The sequence below is a fragment of the Orbicella faveolata genome, unplaced genomic scaffold (genome assembly GCF_042242905.1).
Source record: "Orbicella faveolata isolate gen_17 unplaced genomic scaffold, um_ofav_v1 contig_14, whole genome shotgun sequence".
NCBI lineage: Eukaryota > Metazoa > Cnidaria > Anthozoa > Scleractinia > Merulinidae > Orbicella > Orbicella faveolata.
Genome location: NW_028301541.1, coordinates 8,835,293 through 8,852,500, shown reverse-complemented (window position 1 = coordinate 8,852,500; position 17,208 = coordinate 8,835,293). Strand labels below are relative to the sequence as shown.

Sequence of the window (17,208 nt, the reverse complement as noted above, 5' to 3'; positions counted from 1 at the left end):
GTGGCATTTTTTCCTGACTAACAATGATATTTAATATTAATGTTAAACACATTTAGATCAACAGTCTGCATTTTACCTTATTTCTAAGTTCGTATTTTTTTTTATGTTTATCTAGAAACAAATCTTGATTCCCTCACATAAGTATACACAAACATTTTACGTCCTCGTCAAGAACTACACAGTGCAGACTCTTGATGAAAACCAATGTATATTATCTTGCTTAATGCACTAGTTTCTTGGTTCTTTCTTGGTGTTGCAATGAAGGTTCTCTTGGGCTTCCTTTTAAGGTTTTTCAGTGCTTTCTCTGTTGCTCCAAATAAATTCTCAGAATTTATCAGGGCTATATTTCTGGGCTTTCTCGGTTGCTCCAAAAAATTCTCGTGATTTCTAGGACAAGAAATTCTATTTATGCTCAGTACCCTGAGTGCAGCCTGCTCATGGTCATGGTTAAGGTCTCTGGCATTTTTTCTGGACTTCCATCACTAAGAAAGAACCATGTTTTTCTTCATTAGTCTATTTATAATGCTAATGAGCTTGCATGTATCTACTAATTAAGTTGTTAGGTTCTTATCTAATTCCAGGACAGACGGTGGCACACACATCAAGACCAAAGATTGGTCATATTCAAATCTAGCCAATCACGTCCCTGCTGGGTTGTGGAAGCTCTGCCTCTGAGAAGGTGTGTTTCTGATGTCCTCTGAAATATTCCAACTGAGAAATCCTGGGAAACTTTATCTGATCCTGTAATTCAAGCTGGGGACAGTTGGGCGCTTGGAAGAGTTGGCCGTTTGCTCTCAAGTGGGGTGGACAGTGTGAAGGAAGGTGAGAGTTTGCTTTTCATGTCTTTAGGGTTTCACTTAATTTGTCACAATACCACACCATCAATTTCGGCCTCAGCGGGATGCTTGTTTGCAGTCAATGTATCAGGAAATGTTCCACAACCAAGGACGTTAAACAGGAGTGCTGAATTGTGGGGCTCAAGGAAGGTGCATCTCTAGAGAAAGCATAGACAGGGGAGATCACTGAATTTCATTGGTCTGACCTGATTGGATTTTCACAAATGACATTAAATTGAGCTGAGTCACCGGGGGTCTCTCTGATTGGGTTGCTACTGGATCAGGTTTTCTCTCTTTTCTAGTTTTTCACTGAACTTTAACTTTAAAATAATAAAATTAAATGCTATGGGCCCAATTATAAACAAAAAATCTTTTGAATAAAAACAAATTATTATTAAGCATTATACTAAATTTTCATTTTTCCTTTTGAAAAGTTTCACATCATAAACTTAATTATTTTCATTCTCTGTTTTCATTTTCATCGGACTTATAACATTAATTTTTAATTTTCGAAAAATTCCCTTCATTAGTTTAATTGACACTTCACAAACTAAGGAGGACTAGTAAGCACCAGCTGTTTGGCACTAGGGTCTCTGGGATTGCCATTGTAACCAACATGAGCTGTGAATGGTCAATGGTTGCCTTGGTAACCATCAACTAATAGCTCATGCTAGTTACCAAAACAATCCTAGGAATCCTTGTGCTGACAGCTGATGCCTAGTCTCCTTAAGCTTCTGGAGTGTTTCATAGCTTATTCGTCAATTAGAGGTTTATTAGAAATTATATAATAATCAAATCAATTTGCACGCTCTGATTGGTCAATCAGCTATGGTTTATTGTGCCCGTTAACTCATGGAAATTTCGCGTGTCTTCTGAATTATTATATAAAGGCAATATACCAGAAGTTTTAATGGTTTAGAGGCTGATAAACCACTTGGGATGTTGGAAGAACACTCGAAGAATCTCGTGTTCTTCCAACATCCCGCGTGGTTTATCAGCCTATAAACCATAAAAACTTTTGGTCTGTTGCTTAGCTAATCTATGATAGGTGTTGATGAATAATTCTTCGTTGTTAGGCTTGTTAACTGTTGAATAAAACGGCGGCATTCCACTTAACAGTTAATTAGTCTGTCGATGAAGAGCAATTCTGAAACATTTTGCATTGATTTAAGCACTTAACTTTATTCAATTTCTAACCAACCGAGCCAATTAAACAGGAATTCAAAACTTTCCACCACCAAGATATTAAGTATAACATATATAGATATAAATTAAATCAATATAGCATTTCTCAGTTTCTTTTTGTTTTCCAGTAACAATAACAATTCATATTCATAGACATTTGTTTTGAGGGGGTGTTTTTTTAGGTGGGCGCAATTTCTTTTCCACTAAAATCCAGTAAAATTCACTAAATTCAGAGTCCTGGGATTGCCACACAATGCTCCTCCACAAAGTGAGGAGAGACATTGCGTGAGCACTACAATCTCTTGGAATGGGAATCAAGTTGAATTTTAAAACCATTTCAAGCTTAAAGTCGGACAAATTAAAATAAAGACAATCGCGACAAAATTTACTAGTCAACAATTTTGTAGTTTTAAATCTTAGCGCTCATGAATATTTGACTTAATTCTTAAACACAACATAACTTTAGCTTATACTTACTCCAAAATTGTTACATTGTTAGCAGAGATTCGGCTTAAATCATTAGCTTGTTCTATATTTAAAATAACAAGACCCACTCGGCTTCGTATGTTAATTGCTCGTCTCAGATCACGGATGTTCTCTGGAGAATTGTCTTTCTAATTACTTATCGCACGGGAATTGGATTTGCATTTGAATAAACAACTCTCCAGAGTAACGTCACGTGATATGAAATACGACAATAAGCAAACAAGCTGAATACGCATAATTTACCTAAACCTTTTGCAATCGTTTTGTTTTTAGATCAAAACTTTTTTTTTTGCCATAATAATCGGCCAATTTCTTTCATCCAAATTAAAGAGAGAAACTTGACATCGGTAGCTTCACAGCTGAAAGACTTTTAGCGACTTGTGCTCTTTGGTGAAGTTTGTGGAATGACGGTCGGTCGGAGGTTTGGTCGGAGGTCAGACTGGCGGATTCTGGGTTCAAATCTTTCTTTGATTTCAACGGTGATGCACTGAAATTGTGCGCCATACTTTAGCGCTTCAGTTTTTCTTGTCCAGGCTGCGGACATTTCCAACTGAAATGGGTTTTCATCCAAAATATTCCGGGAGGGCGAGCTTATTGGCAAATCTTTTATTATTTCGATGCATTGACTTGCGGATTAGCATCTTGAACCAAATTACGAATTTGGCATAATTATTTTTCAACTCATTAATTCCAAAATTACTCGAGTGTAGCGTTGTGACAAATTAAGACTGAGACCCCGGAGGAAGGGAAGCAAACTCTCACTTTCCTTTACGCTGTCCACCCCACTTGGGAGCAAACGGTCAACTCTTCCAAGTGTCACACTGTCCCCGGCTTGGATGAAAGGATCAGATAAAACAGACCAGGATTTCAAAGTTGGAATATCAAATGAGGACTAAAGAAACAACACCGACTTGGAGAGGCAGAGTGGAAGCAACCCAAAGAGCAGGGACAAGATTGGCTAGATTATTATTTTTTTTATTGATTTTTTTTGCAATAGAAGTAATGGACAAGAGAGACAATTTTTATTTCAATAAAATTTTGTTATCTTTCCACCCGTGTTGTTTTACTTTGCAATCCAACCATTCGAGTGAACCAGATAAACTCACCAAGAATAAGCCAAGTTCTGGAAAAGTCTTGGTAAAACGTTACAGTACCATCAACACTTAGTTTTAGTAAACTGCTCGTTTATGTCAAAGTACGCCACAGATACGTCTTTTTAGTACTTCAAACGAATGAAATATATTTAGAAAAGTTGTACCGAATTGTTTTTGAGTCTAACGAAAAATTTGAACGTATCTGTGGCGTACATTGGATCAGAAACAAACCGTTGACTAAAACCAGTCTGGAATCGTACCGCTCAGTTTTAACAAGACCTCAGTTACTGTAAACATAAGAGTTTCAGTCCCAAGCTGGACATATAAATTCTCCTTACTAATTACCCAATTGGATCTTTGTTTTGAGAATTTGGTAGTATATCAAGACAATATCCCGAGTTGATGATTTCCAAATATATTAATATTGTAAGGAGAAATAATATGCTCATCACCCTTGGGATTGCCTCAGAGTACGTCTCTCAAAACCTCTCCAATGAAAGAATGGTTTCCAAATAATGGCTGAAAACCCGAGAAAATTTACAACCGTGTACAGATTATTTTATTGATGTTTTGCCAGCTTATATTTGCTTTCAAGACAAAAAGAAACGGCTCTGAAATATATTTGTTGTACGCACGGGAAATACATCAACTCCAGCGTATTTTCAAGTGTATTTTCAATTATATAATTTCCGATCATACAACATCAAGAAATTCATTCAAGAAGAACCGTGAAATTGTAAGCAAAGCTGTAATTCTGATTCTGCTCAAGACAACTAGTTTGAAATCATAAAAAGAAACCATGCAAATTTCTGCACGCTGTTTGCACATAACGAGTAAATTTTTGCATATTAACAGATCAAAATTATAGTTTAACTTTTGCAATTAAATTGCTGTTATCTCTTAGTCTATCCTGTAGTTGCATCTTAAAGAGTTACTCTACTTTAGCAGAGGATCTAAACTCCACGACAAAGACTTCTGTTCATGTACTTGCATTTCTCATCTTGCGTGACATTATTACGTTCTTTTCGTAACACAAGGTAAATCAGTCACGCAATAGTACACATCCGTCCTTTTAGAAAATGATATTTACAGACTTGATTTTTAGAGAATATAAAGCAAAAGCAAAAATTTCGAAAAACAAAAAAAAATTCTGCGGCAATTTTGTTCAAGATTATAATGACATCTAAAGGTCTATCGGCGTAGACGAGAGGAAATTCTTTGAGAAACGTACCCATCAAGGTTTACAGTAAATAGAGATACAGTCAAATCAATCCAAAAACGACCTTCTGTGCACTTTGCCAAACTAATGTGGTGTTTATAAATTATAGATAAATTTCTCTTCTAATAATTTAGCTGCACGAGACAGTTTGGGACTTTTACAAGGTAGTCACATTTCAGACTCAAGATGGTCACTTCGCGGGGGTCACTTTACACAAGGTGGTCATTTAGAGAGGTTTGACTGTGTTCAATACTTCAGACATGCATTGTACTGTACCAAGATTTTTGTTCAGTGACTTTTTGATATTGTCATCTTACAATAATTTTTTTTCAAATGTCTTTTGTATGATACAGAAGTTCAACAGATCAATGTTGATACATCATGTGCCAATCAGTTTAAAGTGTTGGTCAGTCAATCAGTCAATCACAGATTCTGTCCATTGGTAAGTGAATGGGTCCAGCAGTCAGTCAACAGTCTCTCATCAGTTAATAAGTCAGTCAGTGAACAGTCCATCAGTCAATCCATCAGCAGTCAATCAGTCAGTCAGATAGTCATGAATAAGTCAATCATAGTCATTGAGTTGGTCACTTTGTCTGTCAGGACTCAATCAGTCAGTCTGCTAGCAGTCCATCAGCAGTCAGTCAGTGAGTCAGTCAGCAGTCCTCAAAAAGTCAGTCAGTCCGTTGTGAGTCAATGATTCATTCAGTCAGTAAAGAGTCAATCAGTCAGTCAAAAAGTCCGTCATGAGTCAATTAGTGAGTCAGTTAGTCATGAGTCAATCAGTCAGTAATGAACTAATCAGATGATCAGTCATGAGTCAATAAATTAGTCAGGTAGTCAGTCTGTCTTTCAGTCAGTCAGTCAGTCTGTCTGTTTGTCAGTCTGTCTGTTTGTCAGTCTGTCAGTCAGCAGTCAGTCAGTCAGTCTGTCAGTTGTCAGTCAGTCAGTCAGTCAATAATGAGCCAATCAGGTGGTCAGCCATGAGTCAATAAATCAGTCAGTCAGTTTGTCTGTCTGTCTGTCTGTCTGTCAGTCAGTCAGCAGTCAGTCAGTCTGCCTGTCAGCAGTCTGTCAGTCTGTCATAATCCATTAGTCAGTTTGTCAGACAGTCAGTCTGTCAGTCTGTCTTAATCCATTAGTCAGTTTGTCAGACAGTCAATCAGGTAGTCAGGTAGTCAGTCAGTCCATCTGTCTGTCCGTCCATCTGTTAAATTTAACAATTTCATGGACAATTGGTTTAAAAGAGTGTGATTTAAGGTGGCTCCCTAGAGTATTTACGAACACCCTCCCCACAGAGCGCGAGTTAGAAAAGGAAACTTACATAATTTCTCCGTTTTCCCTGCAGAGATTTACCAGTATCGGTACTGTTAAAGTAAGGCTTATTTTTTGGTTGTCAATTTTTGGATTAAGGCTGTTACCATGGCAACATCTCATCTAATGAAAGGCAGATATATTCCTCAGTTTGGCCTAAACTCCTTAACATTTATACTTTCCTTCGATAAATTTTTTTAATACTTTGCTACATCATGGAAATGATATTGCCTGACATTTTGAATTGGTAAAAAGTCAAGGTTGTTCAGACGGTTTTCCAATATTCTATAATTTGTCATTCTTCTAAATATATTACATTAGCTCTGACAGATTTTAACAAAAATAAGGTATGTTACAGGAATTGTATGTGGTTACAACTGAGCCAAATTTAAAAAATATTCACCGAAAGAATCGTGAGAAAATTCACTGTCAGTTTTGCTTTTTGTCCTCATGTTGATGTCATAAAAATCGAAAAACACTTACGTTTTCCTTTGAGCGTGCATAGATTACTTGAGCTTTCGTCCTATGCCCGAGTGCAATCGTAAAACTATAGGGAGCCACCTTAATAGCTTTTCTTACTCATTGTGTAAATAATCAAGGCACAAACTGCATGTCTGAAGTCAAATAATCAGAGCAGAACTTGGCTTATTCAAGAGCTTTGTTTACCTGGTTCACCCAAGAGTTGGATTGCAAAATAGAACATGCAGCCCTTCTAAAGATAACTGCTTGAAGATTTAGTCCACTTTGTCCCTGTTGGCATCTGATCTGGAAAAGAAAGAAAGCTTATTTGTCAGGCTAAGAAATAATTTTATACAAGGTTTTATAATTATTGCCATGTACTTAACATTGCAGTCAAGAGGGTCGTACAGGATGAGGTCTCTGGCATGGTTCACAAATGGAAAAAATGGTGAATTACAGACACAGATATTGAAATTTCATTTTCCCGAATCATGAAAATAAGCAAACAAGGTACTATTTTTTAATAACCTGCTCTTATGCTCTAAAGAGTGTTACTATGTCATATGACATTTTTGAAAATCAAGTGAAGGACATCAAGGAAAGCTCTCTGTTACTTGGTTGTTGCAGATGCCTTACCAAAACATTACTGTAATTATGCAGAGGTCGCATTTGATGTTTCTGTCTTAACACATTTTGTGGAGGACTTGCATCTCAAAATCACATAGAATAGAGTGTCTGATTAAATCAAGAATATCATTAATAATTCAAGTTCTCCATGTGTCACGCAAAAACCTTCAAGTGACGGATCATGAAGAATTTCCTAAATTCACATTTCACGGAAAATAAAATCATCACGAGAATACCCCTGTACGGCCCTCAGTTAACACAATGTTGATGTCTTGTTAACAACATCTCAAATAGTCTGTGAACCAGTCAACTAAGAGGTCAGTCAGTCAGTCAGTCAGTCAGTCAGTCTGTCAGTCTGTCTGTCTGTCTGTCTGTCTGTCTGTGTCTATCTGAAATTTAGCCAATCATTTATGTCAGTATAATTCAGTTGTCAGTATTCAGTCAGTCAGTCGGTCAGTCGGTCTGCCTGGCTGCCTGCCTGCCTGTCTGTCTGTCTGTCTGTCTGTCTGTCTGCCTGTGTCTGTCTGCAATTCAGCCAATCATGCCAGTTTTCAGTCAGTCAGTTGGTCACTCAATCACCTTGCTTGCTCTTTACACTTGCTTAACAAACTGTCCAAGGGAAGCACTCATTACTACTTATTTCATTGCTACAGACATTCACCTGGTCAGTATGTCAAATAGTCTATATATCAGTGTATCAATGAGTTAACCTGTTAGTCAGTCTCTTTGCCAATCAATCACCATGCCAGTTCTACTAGTTGATTGGTTATCTTAAACAATTACATGTACACAGGCCACGAATAAATCAGTTCAGAGACCAACCAGAAGTTTAACAGGATATTTTGTCAATAATATTTTATTGGGATATAGTTAACATGCCTAAGAGCATTGTTGAATTATACATGTATACAAGCAAGCGTGTCATGGGGACTTCAAAGAACACAAGAGAAGCACATAGAAAACAATGAGTTGATGCACTTCACAAGTGTACTTGAAAAATTCCAAGTGCTAATCAGTCTTTCTGCCAGTCCATCAACTGGCCAATCAACCTCTCAATTAGCCAGTTAATTAGTTAATCATTTAAATGGATTAAAGCCCAGTTTCTACTGTAGTTTATTCTTTGCAAATTTAAAATGGAGTGCAAAAGAGGAATTCAGTGCAATTTCAAGGTTACCCCAGGTGAAAAAGGCCACAGTGAAAAAGAGAAGACATTTGGTCACATTTCAGAGCCTTGTAAATTAGCACTTATGAGAAGGAATTTCAAGGTTGGACATGTTTCTTGCCACTAAATGAAAGATATATTTTAATTAAAATGTAAAAAAAAAACATTGCAATTTTGAGTACTAAGTACAGGCGTTTGTAACGTACTTTCTTTATTCATTCGCCTTGGTACGTTAGTACGTTAGTACTAAGTACGGACCTTTGTGACGTACGTTCTTTATTAATTCGCCTTGGTACGTTAGTACGTTAGTACTAAGTACGGACCTTTGTGACGTACGTTCTTTATTCATTCGCCTTGGTACGTTAGTACGTTAGTACTAAGTACGGACCTTTGTGACGTACGTTCTTTATTCATTCGCCTTGGTACATTAGTACGTTAGTACTAAGTACGGACCTTTGTGACGTACGTTCTTTATTCCTTCGCTTCGATATGCTAGTACTAAGTACAGATGTGCGCGACCTATTTCATTCAGTCCCTCGGCACTTTAGTACGCTAGTACTAAGTACAGACGTGCACAACCTATTTCATTCAGTCCATCGGAACTTTAGTACGCTAGTACTAAGTACAGACGTGCGCGACCTATTAATTTTCATTCAGTCCATCGGAACTTTAGTACGCTAGTACTAAGTACAGACGTGCGCGACCTATTAATTTTCATTCAGTCCTTCGGAACTTTAGTACGCTAATACTAAAAACAGACGTGCACGAGCTATTTCATTCAGTCCCTCGGAACTTTAGTACATTAGTACTAAGTACAGATGTGCGCAACCTGTGCAGACGTCGCATTAGTACTAAGTGCAGACGTGCGTGACCTCATTCAGTCCTTCGGCACTTTAGTACGCTAGTACGTAGTACATGGGACGTGTACGAGCTATCTCATTGACTCCCTCGGCACTTCAGTGCGCTAGAATGAACTATGGACACGTACGTGTGATTCTTGTACATGTCGTTGATATGTTAGAACCAAAGCACCTGCCAAGGTAACTTTGTGCTCTTGCACTATAAGAATATGTCAATGTTAACAGTCAGGAAAGAGTGAAGCAAATGCATAGATAAGGGACCAATGATGCATAAAATGTAAGAAAATTGATGTCAACTTTGTAACTCCAATTCAATTGTCTTGAACGTTTAACAAGCTACCATTGTTTTTCTTACAAGTACTAAAATCATCCGTACTAAGAAAAAAATTTAGAAAACGGCGTCCTACTTCAGGCATGGTATATTAGTTTACCTGGATAACTGCTGCACGTAAATCCTGATTGCCAAGTTTCTGATCCACTTGGTTCCCTGTTTACATCTCATCTGGAAAACAAAATTTAGGTCTCTTTGTAATTTGTATGTATTTAGTTTCCATTAAACTCAAAATACTAACTCTCCCGATAAAATGCCAACATAGCATAGAGAATTTGTAGATTAAGGCAATGTCTCCTCAATGTTTTCTGAACTGAATGACATTGAACAGGGTTCACACTGATGTCAATACATTTAACCCATTGACTCCTAGAGCTTTTGACCAAAAATGCATTTTTTAGACATTTTGGATATTTTCAGCCTGGATATCATATAATGGGCCAAAATAGCTCCAATCTATTCAAAAAGGCATTTGTAAAATGACAGCATGCCTTTCTTTCCACTGACATCACGTTTTTACAACATTTTCGCTCGGGCATGCACAGATCAAAAATTCAAGTTTTGGGACGAGAAAGTGACCTACATCTTTAGGCTTTTTGTTTTGTTTTGTTTTATTTTTCGTCACCTTTCCTTTTTCTCCTTTTCTTATCTTTTTGCTGCAGTGATTGACCTTCTACTGGACTTGCTTCAAGTTCAAAAATTTCTGAGAAATTTTGGAGTAGCTAAGTGTAGTCGCAGGAAATTTTGCTGCAAGTTTTTCACTCAAATTTCTGAGCGTTTTCTTGGATATCTCAGGCTCCATTAAGCCGATCACTCTGATCTGGGTATCATTGGAAAGATCTTTTTCTCCTGGCCTGCAGAACTTTTGAATGGATGATGACAATTTTGGTCAAAGGCGATGATGTCAAAAATGGAACAAAGGCCAATGCTCGTCAAGGCCCATTACGGGCAGCATGAGAGTCAATGGGTTAAAGGTGGCATGTAAACTCCATTAGTCCAAACAAACCATTCTTGCACTGCCAAAGTTTGTCATTTTGACTTCTGGCAACTTAAAAAAAAAAACAGAGACAGCCATAGTCTCCTTTAACATATTTTCTATTTATGTATGTATCTAACGGTGACTGTTAGCATGGATTCTTGGTTCTCCTACATTCTAACAGAAACAAAACAATCTCAATGTAAAAATTTGCATGGAGGCATCATTGGGATGTTTACATTTGCACACAGTCTGTTTTGCCGACTGTTTCTCCTCTTTGTACACAGATTCTTGAGTTTGATAATGGCAAGAATGAGACATGCTGCTTTTAATTTTCTTTAACTCTTTTTTTTCCAGACAAAGTAGAACTTTGATTTAACAAACCTCTATATAATGAAGTCCTTGATATAACGAACCATTTTCCTCACCCCAGTAATAGTAAAATATATGGAAAAGAGCCTTGCTATACAACAAAACCTCGTTATAACAAACATATTTTACCGGTCCCTTGGCCCTTCGTTAACTCGAGGTTACACTGTACATGTACCTTTCAAACAAGTATATGCAACTGCCAATAAGTTAAAGTTAGAATTCTCACAATCATTTTAGGAAAAGTAATGCAAAACTGACACAAAAAAAAACATCTACATGGTTAATTACTTGGCTTTCTCTTTCACAACTGATCATGAATGGCTCTTATTGTGTGGATCCAGAAAATATCCATACCCCCCATGGAGGGTTTTTTTCCAGTATGACCCCCCACCCCCCAGGATTTTCCATTCCAGGGGGCTTCACAGTACTCCCCCACCCCCTGGAATTTCCATGATTTTTCTACTTAGGCCCCACTACCCCTTGGAAATTCTGTATCCATAAATAACAAGACTTAACTCATTAATTGTAATAAAATTATGCCACAGCTGTCTATAGTTACATTATAGATGAAGATGTACTTTTTCACAGTAGACTGCAGACGCGGTGCGTTCCTTCATGAAATGTTTGAACCGGTGTTTGAACTAATAAACAATTGACTTAGAAGTGCTTCACTCCCAAATGCCATCGCAGCTGACTTTTTCTTCATTAAAAGAAGTTCATACAAGTTCATACAAGAATCTCGAAACGTACATAAAGCTCCTTCAAATAGATGTAATCCAGATGAAGTTTTAATTTATGTATGATCAAAACAACATATCGAATTACTTTACACATGCAGTAAAGTCGTCATGCAACATTTTTTTCAAAACAGCTGTTTCCCAAATGTTCCTTTATTTTTTCTTTCACCAAAGGAATACATCAATTAAGTCATACGCTTTGTCTCTGTAGTTTGTAAATGATAGTAAATTCATTTTATGCCTTAGTTTTTTTTTAATTTGTCATACATACAGTTCATACGAGAAACATGCACTGTTCAGTCGTTCTATGAATGACTGAATGAAATCTTGGCTACCACTCCAACGCTCCTTGCTGTCCACGGTTACATATAGTTCAAGACAAATGGCTTTGAATCGACGTTGCTTACTTAAGCAAACTATTAACTACACGGATAACGATGAAAATATGTGATAACCTAGTTATGGTAAGTCCGAAACGGGGAATAATTTTGTATGAGTATCAAACGAAATAACCAAAGAATGAATCTCATTTAATTGACATGACTAATGCTGGAAAAAGCATCTGAGCTGCGTTTAAGCTAAATACAGCATGATCTTCAAAGTATAAAATATCATCATTGTTCACATATTGCTGCACATTTTCGTCAGCATTTTGTTCAACTTCACGTCCGGCAAACCCAATGCTCAGGATTGCTGTCTGTCGTATGACATTGGAAGAAAAATGGAAAATATATGACAAAGAATCGAATGTTTATTTCATCAGATGGAACATTTCTGTTGGTTTGGTTACCTGAAGGGCAACCCTAAAACCCGGGATCTGGGATGCGGGATGTGGGATGCGGGATGCGGGATGCGGGATGTGGGATGCGGGATGCGGATGCTGGATCCAAAACAAGTTATTTAAATACACGAAAGTTATTTTGCATAGCTTTTGCCTGTAAAAAATAAGGGGCCAAGTAAAAAAGACTGCAAACTTGACCTTTTTTGAAACGAAACTGATTCCCCACCTGTTGAAATTCGTGCAACCGTTATTTCTAGGGCTATTATTATGATAATCTTACTAAAGTGCGTCGCAATATGATTCCAAGCACCCTGAGAGCGTCTAAAATAAGCTTGCTGGTAATTGCCATTTTGTTTAATAAGTGATCCGCAATTTACCAGGGGTATAAATTTGGCCTTTATGCCTAGTAGATACTGAACAAGGCAGAAAATGTCATAGGGAACAGGGTGTCCGTCAATGGCAGCCCCCTGTGCACTGACGGTCACGCCCCACACTTTCGATGTTCAAAGGCTAACCTGGCTCGTCTAAATAAATTTGTTTTTCCAAACAGATACAAGACTAATTCCAAATCAACACTATTTCCACACTGATACTGTTACAAATCACCACTACATATTCTTGCCGGCGGGCCATCATATCAAAACAATTTATAGAAACGTTGCACACTTACTTCCATCTGCTTCTCCCTTGCGAATGGATCAGACCACATGTTGTTAAAAGATGCTGAAAGACTGCCAGAAACTCACAGCAATAGCTTGTTGCTATTGTGCTACTCACTGGTCTTCTCAGAGCAATTTGATCTAGACGAGAACCGTGCTCTCACCAGGGCCAGGTTGAACAAAAGATGGTTAACTTAGCCTGCGTGCCTGCAAGCAGGCTCTTGTGTTTGGGCCAGGGCCGAGAGTTGCGAAGCCGCGAGAAGGCACTCGCTCACATGCCAACGCAAAAAGACACTAGACACTGGAGCCTCCTCTCACACTAGCCGGATAGCAGGCTATGTGTAATTCTATCCACCTGAAAAATCACCAACCCTAACTAGATAGTAATTTACCCAATGGATAGATTTATCCAGCTTTTGAACAACCACACCAGATGTATAGCTAAAGGTTGTTCAAAACTAGTCAAGAACTTTTTAACAATTGCAATGTGTGGTTGAAGTAAAGCAAAGAAAATAAATAACAACAGGGTAATTTTTCCCTATATGTATTAATTAGACCTTGCTGAAGTGATTTAGTTCTATCGTCATTCATAATATCTGGATTCTGGATTGCGGATTGCGGATTGCGGATTGCGGATTGCATATGCCGGATGCTGGTTTCCGGATTCTGGTTTCCAGTTCCAGATTCCGGTTTGCGGAATCCATGTTTTAGGGTTGCCCTTACCTGAATTGATTGGGAAAGTGCAATAGTGTTCATTCAATCGCATTTCACACCCACTGAGAAGAAAACTCTTAGAGTAGCCCCACTCCCCTTCGGAAATTTACCTATTTCAGACACCCCTACCCCTTGGAATTTCTGTGACCCTCTGTGGGGGGGGGGGGGGGGGTATGGTTATTTTATGGAACCACACATTGTAAACCTTACCACAGTGCTGGAAAAAATTTTATTACATAGCAATTTGGATGAAGCAATTATTCTATAATTTGTATACACAAATAGTCTGATGACTCAATCTCTAGCCATACACGAGGTAACAAGTGTGCTTTGCAATGCATTATGGGATAATTTCCAAAGTCTGGAGAAGCTACAGTGTATTATTGAAAGCAAAACATGTTTCAAAGCAAACATGGTCGGCAAACAAAATCTTCATAACTAAAAGCAAAGTCATTTTGGAGCTCTGTCATGATGTCTGTTCATAATGTAAAATAATAGTGAGAAAACTTTCAAAATTTGGTTGCACAAGGTCCAATTACAGACTGTTAATTCTAGCACTGTCAACATCTTTTAACTATTCATACTATTTTTCTGTGGAAAATCATGAAATACTTGCAAAATTGTCCACTTAAAATTTCCAGGAACATTTGTCTGACACAAAGTGCAGGCATTCCTACACTAGCATTCAAACAGAGATATGCACACAGTAAATGTACCTCTCTTTGCTTCTGAAGATTAATTTAAGAATGTGTACAAGAGAAAACCAGGCAGAACCAGGCAGGAAGTGATACAGCTCAAATCACCGATTTCACTCAAACTTGACACAAATATTGGGTTTGGTGAGTAAATGATCAGGGCAAAAACTTAGGTCAAAATATTTTATTCCCTTCAAATTAAGGGAACCCCCTCCAAAAATGGCTATTTGTCACTCATTTATGCATATTTAATTAGCTGTCTTTGATTTAGTATTTCTACAACAAGAAAGGCCACGTAAAAATGAAATCCACTGGATCATGTTCTACTATTATTAGTCTCAAAGCACAGATAGTCATTTGAACCAGACAATTTGATTTCTCTCTGTGGTTCCATCTTAAGTAAGGTGCACATTTTGTAGTGTTGTGAATAGCCTTTAATTGATGGCAAATATCTGCACTGGGCAACAGCAAACACGCATTTTTCTGACATGGATAGTGAGAGCAATCACTAAAGTTCTCAAAAAAGCCATAAAATGTTTGGGGACTTCAATATTTTTTCTGTGCTGGCATACTGTTTACATAGGACTTTACGATTTTTGGCCATTTCATGAACATCCACTAAAACTCAAAAGCCATTTTTCTGTCTCAACCTAACTTGAAATCAACAAGAAATATCTACCTAAGGATTTTCCTATCAATTTCCAGTATAAATTCGGCAAAAAGAAGCACTTGAGACATTTCTGTTAAATATTTTTAGAACTACATTTTGTGGCATTCTCAAGGATATCGATAAAACGCAGCAGAAGAAGATTCAACGCATAAGTTCCCTCAACTTAGGTTTTCAGGTGTGAAGTAGAATGGAAACAAGAAATAACTATTACATACATTTCACATAAACGTGATTTTGTAAGGTAAAAGTTATAAGTTTTATAAGTTAAAGTAAAGCGGTATCGTTTGTCGGCAAGTTGCAAGGGCACATTCCTCCACATGGTCTATCACAATTTCTGTGACAACAACAGAAACAGTGATCCCATGGCTGTTCCACGCAACTGTTTGTAGTGTTTAGCATTATACTGAAAATAAGTCGATGTAAGGTAAAGGTTCGGTACGTCTATGATATCTTCTGTCGGCAACGGTAGTTAAACAGCAGATTGTTGTATAGCGGTCTCCTTAGACAAAACCAAGACCCACATACTGTCCTGCAGACTAAAACACTCAGTGACGCCTAAACAGATACTGACCGAGTCTATTGCATCTAGTGTTGTGGCGGTTCTGTCTCGTCAGCGAGACTTATAAGAATCTGCCAAGGATAACATCAGAAGCAATATTGCTTCCACGGTACAATCAACCTCTATTCCTGACGATAACTTGACAAAAGACGAACAACTTAATGAACCTTCCTAACTTTTGGTTATTACTAGTTTGTAGGGTTTCCGGTCCCCATGGAGAAAAGATGGGTCAAATTGGATCTCTGCACATTACTCGATCCGTAAATGTTTTTGGAAAAATCGGGAAATTAAGTTCCCACAAAAATAAGTAACAATAAAGTAACTGAATCACACTTGACTGCACACAAAAATAGAAGGTTATACATTTTTGCGAAATTCATTTTAATGCCTTGTACATGGTTTTGTCAATTGGGGAAAAAAGTTCAACACCAGACAAGAGTAAATTGCCTTACTTGCATGCTCAGAGTTTAGCTTTTCCAATCAGTCCCATTGACAAAGAAAAAATAATTACAAGGTTGGCCTCTCCTCTCCTACCCCCTCCCGATTTTTCCGGCGGCACTAGGGAGAGGAGTACCCCACCCCCCCCCCCCCCTCCCCCCAAAAAACGAAAAAAATTAGAAAAAATTGGGGGGTCTTTGTTTTCAAGGTTTGGGCGCTTAGGTTGTCTTAGGGGGTCTTTGAGGTCTTACGGGTATTAGAGGGTCTTTGTTTTCAAGACACCCCCCCCCCCCTCCCCCCATGATCACGTATTAAGAGTTCGAACTGCAAGCTTGAGACTCACGTCAAAAGGTGTGAAAGTTAGCAGGTATAGAATTTGTCGCTTTGTTTGTCTACTAACGCTTATATATTATACCTGTTCTAGTACGCTAAGTTTTTATTAAATCAAACTAACACGCAGTCACATTGTAAATGTGAAAGTTTGTGAGTTTATGCTAAGCTTACCTTCATCGTGCAGAGCACTGCATTGATCAACAAGCAAAACGTCTCCTCGTTCCTCCTCCTGGCTCTGACATGCATAAAAAGGATAATAAGTTATCTATTGTCTCACATCAGGTATTTCACTTGATCAAGCCGCTTTAAAAAAAATAACAAACCTTTGAAAGTCGGTGCTGTACTTTACTCGCCCACGTGCAAGATGGCTGCGAAGACATTACACTTGCAAAGACCAGTGGGAAATAGCAGGGTAAAAGGGAGGGGAGGGGAAGGAGGGGGCTGCCTGGCTAAAGGCTTTACCGTTGGCTTTTGGCTTTGGCGCGCGTGCGAGTGCCTCTGGAGTTTACGAATAACCTGCGATTTCTGCGATCAATTTATTTTAGGATTTATTTTAAGATATTATAAATTAAGAAATTATCAATTTGTATGGGGCATACTAGCATAACGAGATGATCGCATTCGCTTCACACGAAGATATTCTACAATTCCAAAAATTAAAGAAAAAAGAAAAAAAAAACAATAAAAAGATTAGTACCTGTAGT

The 17,208-nt window shown here is 37.9% G+C and overlaps 2 long non-coding RNA genes across 4 annotated transcripts in view; one reads left to right on the top strand and one right to left on the bottom strand.

Moving 5' to 3' along the window:
* The window catches only part of LOC149113824 (uncharacterized), a 15,154-nt gene extending 11,595 nt beyond the window's left edge, over window positions 1-3,559 (top strand). For both annotated transcript variants that reach the window (XR_016206565.1, XR_016206566.1), the window contains exon 4: window positions 1-3,559. This exon is cut by the window's left edge and continues 2,653 nt beyond it. This is a non-coding gene — a long non-coding RNA (uncharacterized LOC149113824).
* On the bottom strand, window positions 3,508-17,208 carry LOC149113823 (uncharacterized). Of its 2 annotated transcripts, XR_016206568.1 has the most exons (4): window positions 16,828-17,207; window positions 16,676-16,739; window positions 9,671-9,741; window positions 3,508-6,896 (listed from the first exon to the last, which is right to left on the bottom strand). It is a non-coding gene; the product is annotated as an uncharacterized LOC149113823 (long non-coding RNA). The 2 variants fall into 2 exon arrangements; XR_016206567.1 differs by lacking the exon at window positions 9,671-9,741 and having other exon boundaries at window positions 16,828-17,208.